Source organism: Phascolarctos cinereus, unplaced genomic scaffold (assembly GCF_003287225.1).
Source record: "Phascolarctos cinereus isolate Bilbo 61053 unplaced genomic scaffold, phaCin_HiC Scaffold_726;HRSCAF=1367, whole genome shotgun sequence".
Lineage (NCBI taxonomy): Eukaryota > Metazoa > Chordata > Mammalia > Diprotodontia > Phascolarctidae > Phascolarctos > Phascolarctos cinereus.
Window position 1 is genome coordinate 270,761,384 of NW_027556098.1, and position 19,730 is coordinate 270,781,113.

Genomic DNA, 19,730 nt, shown 5'->3' on the forward strand with positions numbered 1-19,730 from the left:
CACTGCTGAAAAGATATTAAGAAGGCCAGACCTCTCATCAATCAATCAATAAACAAGGAGCTTTAGACATTTAATTGAGTAATGAGGTCAGAAGCCAGATTGCAAAAAAATTAAGAAGCAAATGGGAAGAGAAAAATTAGAGGTGAGGGATAAATAGCGTTTTCTAGGAGTTCGACTGAGAAAGAAGAGAAAGATGCGGGATGATAGCTTGATAGGACAGTAGGATCTAATAAAGGGTTTCTTTTTTTAAGGATGGGGAAAACTTGGGCAGGTCTCTTGGCAGGAAGTAAGTAAATAGGGAATGAATGAAGGTTGGGAAGGAGAGAAAGGACGATTGAGAGTGAAATTTGTTGGAGAAGACAACAAGAAAGAGATAGAAGGCAAGTATAGAGAGAGGTTGACTTTGTTGAGGAGAAGGGTAATCTCATTATCAGACACTGAAGAAAAAAGGAGAAAGTTAGAGATAAAGTTTTTTATGATAATAAGGAAAATAGGATTGGGAGGGCAAATGGTCTCACATGTGCATGTGCGAGAGTGTGTGTGTGTGTGAGAAAGAGAGACAGACAGACAGACAGACAGACAGAGATCTCCTAATTTTCCTCCCACCTGTTTGGCCATTCCTTCTTAATCTCCTCTGACATCATCCATGTCCATTCCTTATGCATAGGTGTACTATAGGGCTATGTCCTTGCCCTATTCTCTTTTAACACTTTCTCTCTAAGTAATATCATCAGCTCCCATAGGTTCAACTATAATCTCTATGCAGAAGACGCAGAGATATACCACAAGGGTTTGGAATGTCATATGTTTCCACAATACTCTGGCCCTCTTGAAAGCACACTACTCTGAGGTTTATAAGAAAATTTTTGAGTTGAACCTTTGTGTTAAACTCAATGTTCTCTTCTCTTCCAGTTATTTTTGCCTGGGAAGAGAGAAATAAAGCATTTAAGTTTTGCCACTTCTATAGGTAAAAAAGCAAATTTATTCCACTAGAAAAATCAATAGTGGTTCTATGATTAGTTTTATACAAGGTCAAAAACCTCAGTTTGGCCTTCTATAGATAGAATCAAATCATAGAATTTGAGATTTAGACGTTGCTTAAGCAGTTATCTAGGTATCCATACCCAGAAGTAATCTCTACTACAGCATAATTGACAAGTAGTTGTTCAGCATCTACTTAAACACCTCCAAAGCCAGGGAGGCCACTATTTCCCGAGGAAGCTCATTGCACTTTTCTTTTTTGCGAGGCAATTGGGGTTAAGTGACTTGCCCAGGGTCCCACAGCTAGTAAGTGTCAAGTGTCTGAGACCAGATTTGAACTCAGGTCCTCCTGACTCCGAGGCCAGTGCTCTACCACTGAGCCACCTACCTGCCCCTCATTGCACTTTTCTTCAATTCATTGTTAGACAGTGAAGTGTTTCCCGACATCAAGCCTAAATTTGTCTCTTTATGATTTCCATCTATTGCTCCTACTTCTATTCTAGGAGGTCAAACAGAACAAATCTAATCCCTCTTATACATGAAAACTCATTAAATACTTACACATAATTATCATTTCTCCCTTGGATCTCCTCTTCTTCAAGCTAACCTTCCTTGTTTCCTTCCACCAATTCACATATGACATGAATCAAGGCCCTTCACCATCCTGGTTGCTCCACTCTGGACAATATCCAAACTGTGGTGGCCAGAGCTAAATGGAAAATCTCATAGGAAGTCTGAGGGGGCTGAAAACAGAGGAGTTATCACCTCCTCATACCTGGAAGTTTTACCTCTTAATGCAGCCCAAGATGACATCAACTTTTTTGTCTACCACATCATACCGCTAACTAATAGTGAACTCACAGCCTGCTGAAATACTCAGATATTTTTTCAGACAAACTGCTATCTAACCAAGTCTTCCCAATATCCTGTATTTGTAAAGTTGATTTGTTGTGACCAAGTGCAAGAATTTACATTTATCCCTATTGAATTTCATCTTATTAGATTCAGGCCAATGCTCTAGACTGCCAAGATCTTTTTGGACCCAGTTCAGAAGCTATCTCTCCTAGATTTATGTCATTTGCATATTTTATGAGTATTCTATAGGTGCACGGTATCAAAGTCATTGATAAAAATACCAAACAGCACAAGACTCAGCACAGCTGTCTGGGGCCCTCTGCCCCTAGTCTTTATTCCTTCATCTTCTCCAAAAGAATAACATTCATCAAAGGTTTTGCTAAAATCTATGTAAATTATGTCCATAATATTCACATCATAGATGATTATTAGATTTGGAAGGTAATTTAGAAATCATCTAGTCCAGTGGTTTATAAATTCCTTGTGGATTCAAGAAAACAGTCCACAAAACTGGCATCTAAAAATCTTTTAATGGTTCCTTAAATAGTTAATAATTACCCAATTATGCTACAAACATATTTTTCCTTTGTGACAATAAGCATGTGCATGTTTGAAGCATTATTGCTTTGTTTCTTTAGCAAGTTAAAACCACCATAATCATGCTCACAATTATTTTAGTGTTTGTATAGTTATTGCATCAAATTCTGACCACTTCTGATCAAGTCCAACATGGTCTTGCAGTTTTTCAACCTGTCATCAAATTGTTGCCAAACTACCACAAAGGTTTAACATTCGAGCACAAACTAATTGCCAATAGGCACATTACACTCATTCATTTGTATTCTGAATACTGGACTAAAGGTAACTGTTACCCTGTAATCATAATTAATCAGCTATATAATCACATGATCAAGATGTTATGAACATTTTCATTTCTGTAGTACAAATATCAGGCTGTTTGAAAATCATAATCACTGGGCATTCACATTACAAGCCATCTTGAAACCATCATGAACCATCATTAACTTTCTGTAGAAAAAAAACTGTACATTGCCTCTCATTGAAGTTTTAAGGCTATTTTCTGATTTAAACTTATCCTTGGTTTATGTTACTATCCTTCTAACTGGGGGGGGGGTTAAATGAACTGGCTGCAACAGTGGTCAGTCATTCTGTAGAGTTTCTGTGAGAGTAAAGCTGGTGTACCTGTAGTAGGAAAGAAGAAAGTCATATCTGATGAGATTCTTTCCTTACAAAGGTTAATTTTTATATAGTTTTTTTTAAAAAGCAATACATAGGGGCAGCTAGATGGCACAGTAAATACAGGATTCAGGAAAACCTGAGTTCATGTTTGGCCTCAGACACTTGAGACTTACTATCTGTGTGACCCTGGGCAAGTCAATTCACCCCATTGCCTCAAAAAATAAAAAAGCAATATATACAATTTAAGTTTAAATGCATTTATCATTTAATAGAGCTCTTGTCATTAGTGAGAAGAAAAGTAAATACATTATTTTATATAAAAATAAGCTATTAATTTTTGTCAGTTGGTTGGGTGGTTAAAAATGAATTTCCACCTCTCAGCAAGAGAACTTATAAAATTCTGCTATCATTTTTCACCAGATATGTGTGTAAGTAAGCATTTTCACTTTATTCTTGTTGTAAATCCAAATACAGGAATAAATTCAATGTAGAACCAGACTTGTCTGTGTTTGTCTAGAGTTGAGCCAAATATTGCAAGCCTTTATTCAAATAAAAAAGTCCAACATTAAAATTAAGTTTACATTTTATTTTTATTATCTTAGACATCTTTCAAATTGTAACTTAAAATGTTATTGATAGTCAATAAAATTTGGAACATAAAGAAATTTAATATGAAGTCTTGTAGATATAAGTTCTTCCTGGATTACCTCTTTTAATTTTTATAGGATGTCTTACATAAAATATTTGTAATTAATATATAATTAGAGTTTTATAATTTTATATTTAGAGTTTTATTGTAGGTAAAATACAATTTAATATTATAATAGTACATCAATTTTAATTTGGACCTGGTGGGGCAAAAGTTATCACACTTACTATGAATACTTGAGGAATACATTTAAAAGAATATTATGATAACATGCTAAGTTACCCTAAGAGTTCATAACACTTTTTTTTAAGAAAGAAGTTCACAGAACAAAAAATAATGGGAACCACTGACATATTCTAACTCACATTTTACAAGAATTTGGCTGCTTAGCAACTGACATCTCTCTTTCCTTCTCAAGGCAGTAACCTAAGAGTATTAAGAGTAAGCATGACCTGATACTGGTGATTTTATCTGGCTGCTTACCTACACTTCAAAAGTCAAGCACGGAAGAGGATCCACAGGTGGGATTGGAATTGGAGTACGAGATCACATGAACCAAGGAACTTCTCTATGGTAATATTGGGATAATACCGCTTTGACTCTATTGTGGTAGTTGGCTGTCAACTTAAGTACAAGAACATGTCTCTTCTGTAATGTAAGGTTCAATCCCACTTGCATAAGACTTCTTATTGATAGAGAATGATTTTTAGGTGCTCCATGTGGACATGGGAGAGGGTACACATGGTGCCAGACTCTTTTTAAGGAGAGGTTCCCTAGAGGGAAAGACTCTAAGAAGCAGTCAACAGGTAGAGGTACCAGTTCCTTGGGCACGTAGTCTGCTTCCTGAGTCTTTCTCTCCCTTCAATCACCTTACCCTGAAGAGAGCCTGGAACCTTGTGTGTCCTCTCTCAAAGCCAGAAAACCTAAGATCCTTCCTCTCCCAAGCTCTCACCCACTCTGGCCCTTATACAAGTTCAGAGTATTGGGTAATCATTCTCCACCAATGAAGAGAATCTGATGTAAAATGGCTTGAGCACCAGGTCACATTCCACATACCTATATTATTCTAGGACAGGGGTTGGCAAACTTTTTCTGTAAAGGGCCAAAAAATAAATATTTTAGGTTTCATAGGCTGAGAGGCAAAATCAAGGATATTGTATAGGTATTTATGTAATGAGAAAAAAGAAATTTCCACAAACATTTTATTGGCAAAATTCAAAACACAACAACAACAACAACAACAACAATAATTATAGAGTATAATTTTTGTAATGCAGGTCTGCTAATAAAAAAAAAGGAATCCTTTTTTTGAGGACAACATTGTACTTAATTAGGGTTCAAAATTGGTGCTCCTTATCATTAAAATCAATTATAAATGTTCATCAGTTAATACTAATCTTTAGTGAGATCTTATATATTTCATATTTGAAGATGTCTTTTCACAAAGGTACTTTCAAATACTGGTATCAGTACAGGAGAACATGATTTTAATTGAGCATATTCAGCACTTGGAAGGCTTTTATAGAATTCTACTAGATTACCTTTAAGCACATCATTACATTGCAGATTAATCATTCCCAAATGAATGTTAGGTCAAAGCTTTTCAACTGAATAGTTAAGGAGAATTTCAAATATCAACATTTCTTTTGTGCTTTCATTAAGATCTGAAAAACACTGCTGGGTCTATAGTTTGAGCTCAGAAAATATATCCACTGCAAATTTGTGTGGGAATGAAGATCTCACCTCTAGTTTTAACACGTTGTACCTGTGAGTTGAACAATGTTAGTTGTTATTGAATTTACTACAGTATGTTTCACATGTAAGTGCTGTTTTGCCTTGTAACTTAGGTTAAACTCGTTAAGAAACAGTATCAAGTCTGAGGCAAATGCTATTGCCCAAAGCCATTTAGTGCTTGATAATAGTGGCTGACAGTGATTCTTCTTGTTCTGAACAATTTCAATCTCAGTCTTGAACTCAAAAAATGACAATAAAACTTTTTTTCCTCTTCTTTTCTTGTTTTGACATGATAGGTATGAACTGATCATTTTTTAAAATGTCTTGGTAAGGCAACATGCATGGCACATAGACAATATGTAAATGAATAAGCAGCTATATTCCAATAAAACTTTATTTTAAAATGGAAATTCTTAGCTTGCTGGCTGAACAAAAACAGATGGCAGGCTGAATTTGTCCTGTGGGCTATTGTTTACTGAGCTCTGTTCTAGGAGAATGAGTACCCTTTGAAAAAGGACTCTGATTTTTTTCTATTTGTGTGTACAGTAGTAGGAGTCACCTGGGGATTTTGTTTGAGCTGTTTAGATTACTAGGAGTGGCTTCCACTGATGAAATTTGGCTCCATGCTAGGTCCAATTGGCTCTTGTTTGACAGTGTAATTATGAGGTGTCCCTTATTGCTCCATTTAACATACGACAATAACTAAGTAGCTTTACACAGATTCCCATAAGGTAATTCCACTCACCCAAAGGAAGACAGAAGATGAGATCCATTTCTCCTGAAACAGTGTCTACACTGATGCTTCAGAAGGACACACATACACTTCGAACACACAAGAGAGGAAGATTTTGCTACTCCATCCAAACATGGACTCCCTAGCAAGATCTCATTGAAAACAGAAAATTCTACAAATTAGTCTCTGGCACAGCTGGCTGGAGTGAGTGGGTCGGGGGCACCAGGTTCAATCACCAGCATGGGAAAGCATCCCAGGTTGAGTTTTATAGCCCCAACACTGTATAATTTCTTCCTGACAACAGAGGTGTGACTTTGCGGCATGGCAACCATTGGTATTGGCAACTATTCACAAGCTTTTTGGCTGCTCTCTGGGCACAGTTCCTGTATCAACCCTGGCCTTTATGGTTTGCACCATTCACAAGTTTTGTTTCCTTTCTAAGGAATGATGTCATAATATCTGAAACTCTAGAGAGTCTTCTGTTTGGTACTCATGACCATATGCTTATTTATAGGACTAGAACTGAACCAAAGGCCAACATTTCCTGGACCTTTAACTCCTCACTTCTCACTGACCAGATAAAATATTTAGGTGAAGTGTTCATTTTCCTCAGAGTAGTTTACCTTTATATAGATTTTACAGTGTGCTTTCCCTGGTAGGTGATAAGAGTACTATTATCTCCATATTTTAAATGAGGAAACTGAGGTCAGAAAGCTGAAGTGACGTGCCCAGGATCACACAATTTCAGATAGAATCCAATTTCTTCCTGATTCCAAATCCAGTGCTCTTTTTGCTAGGCAACACTGCTTGTGTTTTGTTCCTTTGGGGCTCCCCTAGTTGTTGACTATAGTAATTTCTAGACAGGGATTTGCCCAGAGTACTTTCGCATCAATAAAAGGACTATTATAGAAAGACCTGCTAGTCCTTACCTGTTTATTGAAACTCAGTACAATAGTCTTGAAGGCTTTTTGGTCTTTAAGATACTTTATTAAAACCAAACTACAACTGAAAAAGGTAACACCTTGACATGGCATTTCAGAGGCATTAGTGGGAATGAGATACATGAGAGAGACATCTGGCAAAAGGGAGATGGGGTGGGGGACAAGATGGTTGGAAGAGGAGGTGGGAAAATGCCAGAAACAAACTTCACCTACTTCACAATTTTGCAGAAATCTAGTCCTGTCTGCCTTCCTCTCCTGGATATTTGGACAGGCATCAGAAAAACCAGCAGGAAATGTAGAATGAGCATATGTTACAGCTCAGAGAGCCAGACTTGGAAAGCTGATCAACAGACCCTGCTCCAGCAGATGGCAGTATGTCAATGGGGAGTCTAGCAGAAATGTTTTCAAGAGGCCCCAATTAAATGACCTTGTACTCTTGCCAGAGCTGAATGAACTACTCAGTTGGATCTTACTGAATTATTTGTTTGTTCTGTTATTGAATGAAGTTTGTTTTCAAGATTCTAATCCCATCTTGCCTCAGAGAGACAGGTCCCTTCTCCAATTTTCTATGACTCAATTAATGAACAAATATTTACTGAGTATTTAAAATGTACAAGATACTATGCTAGATATTGTGTTGGGGGAGGGGGAAGTCTCTGCTTCATTTTAAGTTTTTCCTACTCTATAATTAAAATAACAATCTATATATGCATAGCTTTTTAAAGTTTGCTAAGTACTTTGCATACATAATCTCAACTGGGCCTCACTATAACCCATGAGATAGGTATTTCGGGTATCATTATTTTTTTCTTTTTAAAATTTATTTATTAATTTTTAGTTTTCAACATTCATTTCCATAAGATTTTGAGTTCCAAATTTTCTCCCCATTTCTCCCTTCCCCCCACCCCAAGACAGCGTGCAATATGACATAGGCACTACATATACATTCATATTGAACCTATTTTCATATTAGTCATGTTGTAAAGAATAATTAGAACCAATGGGAATGACCACGAGAAAGAAGAAGCAAATAAAACAAAAAAGAAAAAAGAAAGAGAGCAAATAATATGCTGTGATCTGCATTCAGTCTCCATAGTTCTTTTTCTGGATGTGGACAACATTTTCCATCACGAGTCCTTTGGAGCTGTCTTGGACATTGCTAAGAATAGATGAGTCTGTCAAAGTTTGTCATCGTGCATTGTAGCTGTTACTGTGTACAGTGTTCTTCTGGTTCTGCTCACCTCTCTGAGCTTCAGTTCATATAAGTCTTTCAGGTTTTTCTGAAGTCTGCCTGCTCATCACTTCTTATAACACAATAGTTGTTTCAGGTATTATTATCCCCTTTTTACAGATGAGGAAACTGAGGTTCTGAGAAACTATGGTTACACAACTAGTAGGTATCAGGACTGGGATTTGAATTCAGATCTTCCTGAAGCCAAATCCAACATTCCAACACTATCTTCCCTGCATGTCCCTGCACATGACTGAGGACAATGACTGAGTTTCTCTTCCACAAGTTTCCTTTTGAGGCCAAACTACTTAGGACCGAGCTACAGAATCTGTGACAGAATCTGTTACAATTACTGTTCTTCTGGGGCAAAGAAAGTTGAGAAAGATGCCAGTGCAAAAAGTATGCTGGAAAGGGCAGCTAGGTGGCGCAGTGGATAGAGCACCAGCCCTAAAGTCAGGAGGACCTGAGTTCAAATCTGCCATCAGACCAAACACTTGACACTTACTAGCTGTGTGACCTTGGGCAAATCACTTAACCCCAATTGCCTAAAAAAAAAAGTATACTGGAATGAGACAACAAAAGACAATTAGGATCAGAAGGAGCCCAACCTTGGTGGAAGGAAACATGACTTCTCTATACTAGGTATATATCAATAGTTTATAATGTTACCATGCCATGTTACTCAACAGATGCCTCAGCATAATTATTTTGGAAGGAAGGAAGGAAGACCTGGTGGTGATGATGATTATGATGGTTACAGAATCACAGATTTCTTGCCTGGAACAGATCATAGTATAATGGGAGGGCAAGGACTGGCTAATGGGATACTCATCCTTGAGCATGTACTGTCTGCCTGCTACAATGCTCTACATGGAGGCTGGATAAACCTGCTCTCAGTCATGAGTAATAGAAGGTCCTGTTCTCTATTTTACATCATGTACAGGTATTTGGTGACTATGTCCTATATGCTTACAGTATGGCAAAGAAAAGCCTGTGACTGGCTGCTGAGTCAGAACTGGGTGTGCATACAAAAATCACTAAAAAAAAAAAGTCACTTGGTTTTTCTCTTTCCTCATGTCTACTGAGGGAAGATATGCTGTAAGTCTCTGGCTGAGGAGGGAGGCCTTATGCCCTCCCAGCTAGGCCGACATGGGGATAGTGAATGCATGGTCTGGATGTTTTTCTCTCTACTGTATCTCCTCTTTCTTACTCTTAGATGAAAGAGTATTGGAGATAGCTGGGACCTTGTGAGTAGCCAAGACACAGTCAAGCAGGCAAGTGATAGACTTCATCAATCAGCTCTGCTCTATTTGAAAGTGAACTTGATGAAGTAAATGTTTTATAGTAACTATTTTAAGTTTAAGCCTGCATACTCCCCCAAGGTGGTAGTGGGGATAGCATGCCCCTGGTGTTTGGGAGAAATGCTTTATAACTTTTGTTCTTGCTGTACCCTCTCAGGAAATATCCATTTGTTAAAGCTAACTGATGTTAATTGGTTAAATGATAGTGGAGCACTGATCACTGGGTCAGTCAATGATATAGGAGAGATGCTAACTGTAACTGACAGTTAATATTGGAGAGAATACACTGAAATGGAGACTCAAGTTGATAGTATTAGAAAAATACCCCCAAATATTTCTTGGGATGCCCCTAGAACACTGAGGGGAAGATGTAGCTACCTGCCTTCTGCGATATCTATAAGAGCTACAATGGAGTAATAGAATCATAAGATTTAGAACTGGAAGAGAACTTGGAGGTTGTCTAATCAAATGCCTTCATTTTACTGATAAGGAAACTTAAATCCCAGATGGGTTGTGACTTACTCAACGTCAAATATCAACAAAGTACCAGAGCTAACTTTTGAAACAAAGCCCTAGGACTGCAGCCTCCTCCTTTGACGAATTAGGAAACAGAGGCTCAAAAAGATTATGATTAGGAAAAATACAGATCCCTTAAAGTGCTATGCATTTAAAAAAATAACATGTTCCTTTAATGTATCCTTAGCACAAAAATATTTGAAGAACACCTGTTTAGAGTGAGGGAAGGGTGGCAAAGGAAGGAAAGTCAATGGCCCTGGGCTGAAACAGAACAGATATCCATCTACATGGTATAATTTGAGGAATATCACTTCTGCAAGGTTGAACCTGCCCGCAGAATATACTCCACCAGCAAAACTCTCCTTTCCTGCTTGACCTGAAATTCCCATCATAAATAACACCTCCAGATTAGGCAACAATAATAACAGCTCACATGTATATGTTACTTGAAGGTTTACAAGGGCAAGAGTTGGAAAAGAGGCCTGATAGTGTGATGGAAGATGAACGGGCCTCAGGCAACAAGGAGTAAAGGAGAAGGGAAAGTTTGTTTCTGTTCTTTCTCTTTCTTTCTCTTCCCCACCTGTCCAGTACTGTCTTTCTCTTGGGAATAAATTAGAGTTTTCAAAAAGGGTTTCTTAAGAGAGCAAACCAGAGAAGCCAGGAAACAACGTCAACAGCAAAAGATAGCCCCATGCAAAGGCGCTGTCATGTCTCCCCACCCCGCCAAAGATGCATGTTCTAAGATTGCAGTTTTCAAATCAAAGAAACAAATACTCAGTGTGAGGGCCCTTCATGCAACAAATAGAAAATAAAGACAACTGGGGCCTTGTGCTTTGTATATGCTGTCTCCCTGCCTTCATTTTTTTTCAATCTGTCACCAGTCTCAGGAGAAAGGGGGGGTGGGCCAGATAGGGTCAAAAAAAAAAAGTAAGGAAGATAGCAGTATAAGGAAAGGTGAAGGGACAGAGGAAGCAAGGAGAAGCAGAAAGGAGAGAGGAGGATCTAAGGTAGGGATATCAAACTGAGGTGGGCATTATAACTTATGATCTGAACCTGTGCCTTCACTGGAGGAGAGAACTCCCTTTGAAGAAACTCCATCATCATCATCATCATCATCATCATCATCATCATAGCTCACTGTTCATGTGGGCTTTAAGATTTGCAAAATGCTTTACATACTGTATCTTATTTTGATCCTTACAACAACCCTCTGAAATAGGTATGATTATTATTCCCATTTCACAGATGAGGATACTGAGGCTCGAAGAGGTTAAGTGATTGGCCCAGAGTCATGTAAGTAGTAAGCATCTGAGATGGAATTTATGCTTAGATCTTCCGGACTCCAAGTCCTGAGTTCAGTTCCCACCTCTGACACTTGTTATCTGTGTGATCTTGGGTAAATTACTTACTCTGTCCAGGTCTCAGTTTCCTCATCTGTAAAGTGAGGGAGTGGGATTAGATGGCTTCTAAATTCCTTTATAGCACTAGATTTGTGAGCTTATAATCTGATCTGAACTTTAAAGGCTCCATTGGCTCTGAAATAAAATAGAATGCTGAATATGAAACCATGCATGCAGTTTACCTGTTTGGGTTTTGAGTTTGTTTGGTTTTTTTTGGGTGCACAAGTGCTGTTTGGTTTTTTGCTCCTTAAAAAAAAAGAATGAGGAGCAGGTAGAATGGTTAGAGAGAAGCCAAAAGCAAGGTTGCCTACTGTATCATTTTGCTTTAAGACTTAGGCTGTCCAGGTGAGTAATGTCAAAGTCTCCAAGTTCATGCAGATTTCACATATTGCTCATTTGGGTAAAGATTTTTGCCTATTTAGGGGAAAGATTCTGCTTAGGAAAGTTGGAATTTGCTTATTCAAATGCTGGCATTTTAAAAAGCTGACATCAGAATAAGATTTGCAAAAGATCATGTTTAAATAATTTATCATTTATTAGCCTGAATTTAATCAGTCATACATTTTGCATCAACTCAAATGTAAAAAAGAAGGTTTTAATGCAAAATTAATAAAAAATAAAATGAAGCACTTTAAAATATGATTGAAACAGAACCATTTTTCTTTTCAATTTGACAGCTAAATTTCACAAGTTTGGTGCCAGCTTCAGTCAGAGACTATTTCATAGAACAGATCTTAGAAACAGAAACACAAAGCGAAACTGTGAAATATTTGCATTTTGATTTCTGCCCTCCTCATCCTCTTCTCTCCTCATCCTTCTTCACCTCCTCCCCTTCCTCCATCAAACTTTACCTATCCTGTTTCCCATTTCCTAAGGGCCTGGGCTATTCTGGTAAATTAATCAGTGCTAATGTGTTTGGTAGGTGATAATTGGTTAATAGATTGCTCTTCCCTGGTGTGATGAATCTGCTATGTCCCATAATATTTCTAGCCCAAGCTAATACTTACTCCTTTCTAAAGTAGGCAAAAATACAACAGATAGAATCAAGTCAAAGCCATGGCAAACTGAGGCAATTACCCAGTCCCTGTGATTTGAGAGGGACAGGTCAGTGACTATACGGACCCTCCCTGCTACAACAAGGACCTTCTCAACTTTCTTCCAATGCCCAACATTGTATCTAGATGAAAGGAGGCTAAAATGATTCCCAGGAAGAGAAAAGAATTCACAAAAAGGCAGTCTACACCCTGAGGGGGGATGTGTGGAAGAGAGGAGGAGCAGTAATATCTGGACTTTATGAGTTGATGATGTAGGCTTATGAGCCTCAGGTTTAGTGTGTGTGTGTGTGTGTGTGTGTGCACGCATGCGCACGCTTTGCACCAGCCAATAAAGAGCTCCCAGTCATCTCCATGAGTGTAGTAGAGAAAACATAAGATGAGGAGTATGATCACATATATTCTAGTCCTGACTCTGTCGTTAACTAGCTTCATAACGGTGACCTCTATGGTACTCTGTTCCTTCATTTGTAAAGTGGACATGATGACCCATGATATGACGCCTTCCCAGGGTTACTTCAAATAGTAAAAAAAAAGTTTGAAAATGCTTTGAAATCTGTAATGTGCCATTCCAATATAAATGGATTCAATCCAACCCCACATGCATTTATCAAGCACCCACTCTGTGCAAAGCATGTGTGGGTGATAAGGATAAAAAGGTAAAAAGTGAAATATAGTCTCTGTCCTCAAGGAACTTACAATAGAATAGGAGAGGTGTGACTTGTGCATGCATAAATACAATATGGTGCTATACAAATCTCATGGCTGTGAAGTATAAATACCATTGAAAACTAGTTTTAGAATAACCTAAAGTAGCCAGGGTTCAGAAAATGAGGGCCAGCCAGGCACAACAGCAGTGCCAATAATCTCTGCTGCTGTGGAAGGCTAAAGGCCCAGGTCAGAAATGAAGCAGGTCAAAGCTTCATTTCCAGCATGTGTGAAATAGGGGAAACCAATCTAAAAAAGACAGAAAGAGAGAACGAAAGGAAGGAAGGACAACAGATAAAGGAGGAAGGAACTATGTAAAGAAAAGCATATAAATAGAATAAGGAATAGGAGTGGGGGGACTAAGAATAATGACAAGTTTGGTGGAAAAAAACCCAGGTTAAGGTAAAATTTCAGAAGAGATGAAATTTTTTTTGTGTGTCTTTCCAGTCCTTGAAGTTTTAAGTCTATAAAGTAGAATGAACTCAGCTAAATCTCCTCTGAACCCTTCCTTACAGCAGGATTGGAGGGTTATTCTCGGACACAACTCAAATATATGCCTGAAAGATGAAGTTTCCCCTTTGTTGGCTTGTATCTCAAGAGCAATTTCCCTTCCCAGTCCTAATTGTATCCTCTGAGCCAGGATGCTGACCAAGGATGGATGGAAGTAGTTCAGCAGGGATGACCCTGAGGCTCATCCAATCATCATGAAGTTGGGACTTGATTTTAGTGTTCGCAATACAAACAGGATACGGCATAATCTGAGCACAACAGAATGACAACAAAGCAAAACAGAAAACTGCAGAAATGCCAAGAAGTCCATGTGTTGAAGAACCATGTAGTTCCAACAAAAAAACGAAGATTATGATCCTGACATCCCCCCCAAAAAAAAAACACCTAAGGAAGTCACAGAGAGATTAAAGAAATACATTATGAACTAAAAGTGAATTCCAGAGAAGAAATCTTGAAAGAAAGTTTGTGTTGCAATCTAACATCCAGATGGTCATTTCTTTTTTCAGGGAAACCCTCTTGGGGAAGGAAGTGAGTAGGAGGGAGGATTGAAAGATGCAACATTTCCAACAAGCACAGAGAGGGAAATGTGAATTTTAAACTGTTCTCCTGGGCTCTGCGCTGCTTGAATCAGCAGGAGAGCAGAGGAAAGGAGAATGGTAGCATTGTGTGGCTTCTACATGTGTGTGTTTTCTCTCTAGTGCTGTTTGTGCAGCAGCCACAGAGAGTTGATGTGTAACTAGATTTGCCCCTTTTTTAATTGGATCTATCACTAAGCTCTCTTCTTTTCTTCCTTTCAGACATCTCTAGAGTTCATCCTTTTGGTTTTCACTTAGAATCATAGAACCTTGGGATTTGAAAGTGAATTTCTCTAAGTCCAATCCCTATGCTAATGAAGACTCCTATCTACAACATCCTTGACAAGCCTACTGAAAGCACTGGATTTAGGATCAGAACACCTAGGTTTAAATCCTGGCTCTACTATTTACTACTTGTGTGACCTTGGGCAAGTCACTTAATTTCTCTGTGTCTGTTTCCTCATCTGTAAAAGAAGGGAGTTAGACCATAGGACCTCTGTGGTCCCTTCCAGTTCCATATCTATGCTCCTGAAAGCCCTCCAAAGTAAAGGACCTCAATGCTCTCGGAGGCTGCTGTTTCAAAGTTATGGACTGGTCTATTTATTGAGATAAAATCTGTGTTCACCCTCTTTCAGATATGTTCAAACTGATCACATTTGCTCTGGACACTTCTGCAGTAGGTTCAGCTTTTTTAAAAAAAAAAAGTTTTATTGGTGTTTTTCATTTTTGTTTTTTGTTTTTTTTTACTTCATCATAGTTTCTCCCAGTAACCACCTCCCACTTCTTCCTCCCAAAGAGACATCCTGTGTAATAGCAAAGGTAAAAAAGAAGAAAAAAATCAGCATCAATACAATGGGGAAAATCTGAAAACACATATAATGTGGAGTAATCGTGGACCTGCTATAAACACTGGGAGTGTCATCTCATCTGTCTTTTTTTGCACTCTGCATGAAATTTTGCAGCATTCACTTTTGATTTGTGTCTATGTGCATGTGTGTGTGTATGTGTGTTCTTCCCAAGAATGTTGTTATAATCATTGTGTATATGTTTGTCTGGGGCATAGGGTATATTCAGGGAAGACTAGTACTTCTGGTGTGAGGGCTGTGGAGACCTTTTCAGGGCTCCTTTCTGCCTTTGATGTCCACCTGATCCACCTAACTCTCACCTGTGGCTCCAAGAAACTGTAGCATGTACAGCAGCCCCACCCTGGTAAACCATTTCAGCAGACGGGTTCAACCAGGTTGAGGGTAACCAAGATGTCTCAAACCTGTCAGTGAATTAGGGAGGTGTGTCTACCCCAAGCATGTGGAGACTTCCCCTGGTGGAATGGGCAGATAAGAACAATTTCTTCCAATGGCCGTGAAGGCAGCTGAAGCAGGTGCCATGGAGTGCTTAGAGCTTGGTTAGACATTGAAGACACCAAGGCCATCCACTACATCTCAAGTCATCACCAGTCATCTTGAGTCTGTTCTTCCAACAGACTGGACTCTGGAAGAGAGAGTGAATTCAATGACTTCATGCAGCTCTGCCTCACTTAAATCCAATTTATGCACAAATCAAAAGACATCACTCATACCATTTTACCATTTTTGCCTATCTCAAAGTCCTGTGATTACAGACAAGTGACAAAGCAGCAGGTGCAGATACATTGGGAGCTGGAGTCACAACCTTGCACACAGGTGGCCCAGGCTAGAGGGTCATCTGCCCACTGGAAGCAGCAGTGGGATTCAGCCACCTGCTGGGTGTTTGAGAAGCCTTTTAAGGTCTGCACTGCTCACCTCCTGGTATGAGAAAGGGGCTGGAAAAGGTGCCCTAAAAATTGTCTGCTTACTCAACCCTGGCCTGATTACCACAGCAGGTAGGGATCCCACCCTGAGGTGGAAACACAAAAAAATATACAAAACCTTCTACAAAGATGATTCACTCATTATCGGTACATAGAACGTACACACAGTTATAAAGAACACAAAGTTCAGTGGACTTCAGAAGATGAAGTTGTAAGAGAACTCAGTTGCATCCAGATAACAGCTCTAGACACTCAGCCTCCTATTCCCACCTCCAACTCCCAGCATCTGGCTCTCAGCCTCCTGACCTTCTGCTTCAGTTTTCAATTACCAGCTCCAAGCCTGGTCCTTATCCTCCATGGTGCTAGCTCTGATGCTGGCCTTCCTGGTCCTTCCTGTCTGCAGCCCAGGCACCCAAGGTAGTGACACTGGGGCTCTCGACTGCTCTCTCAAATACAGTCAGAAGCAGATTCCGGCCTCGATTGTCCAAAGCTACAGGTGGCAAGAAGTCAGCCAGGGCTGCTCCATCTCGGCCATAATATTTACTTCTCAGAAAAGCTCGCAGGCAGATCTGTGTGCTGACCCCACAATGAAATGGGTCCAAGACCTGGTGAAACGGCTTGACAAGCATAGGGGGACCCTGCCAAAACCCAAATCCCAGAACTGCAAAAATGAAACAGGAACCCCCAAGCCAGGCAAGAAGGGCCAAGAGACCAGGGGCTGTAAGAGGACTGAGCAGACCACAGTCTCCAAAAGACCTGCTACCCAATGATCGCATCAAAGAGTCCATTGACCCCTGGTCCCCTCACTGCCCTCCTCCTAGGCCCGAGCCACAATATTCAGGTCATGGAAAAGAATTAGGCATGTGTCCTGGTTCTAGTCCCATGCCTGCCTAGCTCACCCCAGAGGCAACCTCTTTTTTACACTTTGATTTTTCTTTCTATGTTCCCAGGGCCTTTAAGGCCTAGAGATGCAGAGACGTTGCAAGATTTCCCAGAGTGAGGTAGGGGGACAAGGGATTGACCCAGCCCCTTCTGGGAAAGGTTTCACTAGTCCTCCCCTGGGATCTGGCTCTGGTCCCTATGCCTGCACTGGCCCTCTCCCCATAGCCTACCCCTGCTGAGAGTCAAGATTGACTTGTCCCTCCCCCAATTGTAAATACTTTCTGTATCTAGACTCAATAAAGTGTTTGAATTCCCCCCCCAAAAAAAAAAAAACATCTGTAAGTGAAACAAGACTGGCAAATGAAGGCCAGCTTACTGAATTTGGAGCTGGATACACATTTTTCTGGAGTGGCTACAGTAAAGGGAGCACCGTGAAGCTGGTGTAGGTTTGCAATCAAAACTAATCTAGTCAACAAGCTTGTATGCCTACCAAAAGGAGTGAATGACAGGCTCATGACAATGCAATTGCCACTTGAAGGAAAACACCATGCCACCGTCATCAGTGCCTATGCTCCCACCATGATGAACCCTGATGAGATCAAAGAAAAATTTCTTTTGGTGAGGCAATAGGGTTAAAGTGACTTGCCCAGGGTCACACAGCTAGTAAGTGTCAAGTGTCTGAGGCCAGATTTGAACTCAGGTCCTCCTGACTCCAAGGCTGGAGCTCTATCCTTTGTGCCACCTAGCTACCCCATCAAAGAAAACATTTTATGAAGACCTAGAGACTCTTATCATCAATGTACTAAAAGAGGACAGACTTATAGTTCTGGGTGACTTTAATGTCAAGGTAGGCACAGACTACCAGACATGGCAGGGAGTCCTTGGGAAGAATGGAGTTGGAAACAGCAACAGCAATGGTCACTTAATGCTGAAGACTTGTGAATCTCATGACCTTCACTAACACTGTCTTCCATTTACCTACATGCAATAAAACTTTGGGGATGTACCTTTGCAGTAAACATTAGCATTTAAAAAACTATGTGATTATAAGGAGAAGAGACAGACAGGATGTGATAGTGACAAAGGCAATCTGTTGTGCAGAGTGCTGGACTGATCATAGACTTATCCTCTCCAAGCTAAATATTCACATTCAACAAAAGTGTAGGCCCCAAGGCCAAAAAGACTACCAGAAGACTTAATGTCAACAGATTAGAGCATTTCTCTGAGCAGGAGCAGTTCCTTGCTAACTTGGAGGGAAAGTTGAGCCAAGACATGTTTGGCAACAATAGAGCAGAAAAGGAGTGGGTAGCTTTCAGATATTTGTTATACAGCACTGCATTTGTTCATCTGGGTCAGAACACTCACAAACATCAAGACTGGTTTGACAAAAATGATGGGGAAATTCAGAAACAGTTAAATGAAAAATGAGAACTCTACAGGGTTTACCAGCAGGATATTTCATCCATCTCTAAGAAGGCAGTATTTAATTCCACAAGCAAAGCTTAGAGAGATACAGCATTCTTGGCTTAGTAAGAAGGCAGATAGAATTCAGTTTTATGCTGATGGTAACAATCCAAAGTGCTTTTATGATACCTTGAAGGCTATTTATGAGCTAAAGACCTATGGTATATCTCAACTACTCAGTGCTGATAGAGCCACATTGATCAGTGATAAGGACATTATTTTAGAGATATGGGCTGAACATTTCCATAGTGTTATCAACAGACCATCAACAATCAATGCTGAAGCCATTAACTGTTTGCCTCACATTGAAGTCAATTCTTTTCTAGGTGGAGTTCCAACTGAAATAGAGATTTTGAATGCTGTTAGGTTCCTTTCATGTGGTAAAGCACCTGATGCTGATTTTATTCCAGCTTAGATTTATAAGGTGAGGAGGTCCATTATTCATACAAAAGTTAACTGAAATTTTCTGGGTTATATGGCAAGAAAAGGTTGCTCCCCAGGAGTTCAAGGATGCCTCCACTGTCCATCTCTATAAAAGTAAAGTAAATAGATTGTCCTGTGACAATCACAGGGAGAGGGTCTCTCTCTTAGTCATTGCTGGCTAGATTCTTGCCAGAGTCCTCCTTAATAGGCTGATCCTTCACCTGGAAGATAGTCATCTACCTGAAAGCCAGTGTGGCTTCAGAAAAGGCTGAGGAATGGTCATCATGGTTTTTACTGCCTGAGAACTTCAGGAGAAATGCCAGGAACAGAATAGAATTCTGCACATGATGTTTGTGGATCTGACCAAGGCCTTTGATACTTTTAGTCATGAGGGTGTACGGAAAATTATGTCAAAACATAATTGCCTGGAGAAGTTCATCAGTATTGTACATCAATTTCACGACAGCATGCTTTCCTGGGCTCAGGATAATGGATGATGCTCTCATGCTTTCTCAGTCATCAATGCAGTGAAACAAGGCTGTGTGCTTGCTCCCATGCTTTTTACCATGATGTTTTCAGCCATGTTGTCAAACACCTTCAATGAGGACGAACACAGCATCAAGGTCAGCTACCACACTGATTGTAAATTCTTCAACTTGAAAAGGCTACAATCCAAGATCAAAGTAGAGAGAGTGTTGGTGCATGATCTTTGTTTTGCACCATCCATATGTGGAACCACTGGTTATAGCAAATGGAGAAGTCTTAAATACTGTGGATAAATTTACTTAT

At 39.6% G+C, this 19,730-nt stretch overlaps 1 pseudogene; it reads left to right on the forward strand.

The window, feature by feature from the left end:
- Positions 1-16,528: 16,528 nt before the first annotated feature.
- LOC110192558 (C-C motif chemokine 21 pseudogene) lies at positions 16,529-16,942 on the forward strand (annotated as a pseudogene).
- The last annotated feature ends 2,788 nt before the right edge of the window (positions 16,943-19,730 follow it).